Source organism: Lipotes vexillifer, unplaced genomic scaffold, assembly GCF_000442215.2.
Source record: "Lipotes vexillifer unplaced genomic scaffold, Lipotes_vexillifer_v1.1 scaffold204, whole genome shotgun sequence".
Lineage (NCBI taxonomy): Eukaryota > Metazoa > Chordata > Mammalia > Artiodactyla > Lipotidae > Lipotes > Lipotes vexillifer.
Genome location: NW_006777418.1, coordinates 1,507,607 through 1,508,770, shown reverse-complemented (window position 1 = coordinate 1,508,770; position 1,164 = coordinate 1,507,607).

Here is a 1,164-nt window from a genome sequence, read left to right as displayed (position 1 = left end):
GGGGACTAGTGCCTGTGTTGTGGTGTATGAATGAGCCTAGATCTTGTCTCTCTAGTGGGCAGGTCCACGTCTGGTGGTGTGTTTTGGGGTGTCTGTGGACTTATTATGATTTTAGGCAGCCTCTCTGCTAGTGGGTGGGGTTGTGTTCCTGTTTTGCTATATGGTTGGCATAGGTTGTCCAGCACTGTAGCTTGCTGGTCGTTGAGCGAAGCTGGGTGCTGGTGTTGAGATGGAGATCTCTGGGAGATTTTCGCCGTTTGATATTATGTGGGGCTGGGAGGTCTCTTCTTGACGAGTGTTCTGAAGTTGGCTCTCCCACCTCAGAGGCAGAGTCCTGACTCCTGGCTGGAGCAGCAAGAGCCTTTCATCCACTCGGCTCAGAATAAAAGGGAGAGAAAGTAGAGAGAATTAGTATAAGTAGGAGGAAATAGGAAAGAAAGAAAGAAAGAAAGAAAGAGAGGAGGGAAGGAAGGAAGGAGGGAAGGAAGAAAGAAAGAAAGAAGAAAAGAAAGGAAGAAGGCAAGAAGGAAAGAAAGGAGGGAGGGAGGGAGGAGGGAAGGAAGGAAGGAATGAGGGAAGGAAGGAAAAAATACAGAAAGAAAGAAGATACAGTAAAATAAAATAAAGTATAATAAATTTATTGAATTAAAAAAAAGGGACGGATAGAACCTTAGGACAAATGGTGGAAGCAAAGTTATAGAGACAAAATCTTACATAGAAGCATACACATATACCCTCACAAAAAGAGGTAAAGTGGAAAAAATCATAAAACTTGCTCTCCAAGTCCACCTCCTCAATTTGGGACGATTCGTTGTCTCAAAAAGGGAAGGAAGGAAGGAAGGAAAGATAGAAGGTAAAGTATAATAGAGTTCTTTAAATTAAAATTAATTATTAAGAAAAAAAATTTAAAAAAAAGAAAACAATGGATGGATAGAACACTGGGACAAATGGTGGAAGCAAAGTTATAGAGACAAAATCTTACATAGAAGCATACACATATACCCTCACAAAAAGAGGTAAAGTGGAAAAAATCATAAAACTTGCTCTCCAAGTCCACCTCCTCAATTTGGGACGATTCGTTGTCTCAAAAAGGGAAGGAAGGAAAGAAAGATAGAAAGAAGGTAAAGTATAATAGAGTTCTTTAAACTAAAATTAATTATTAAG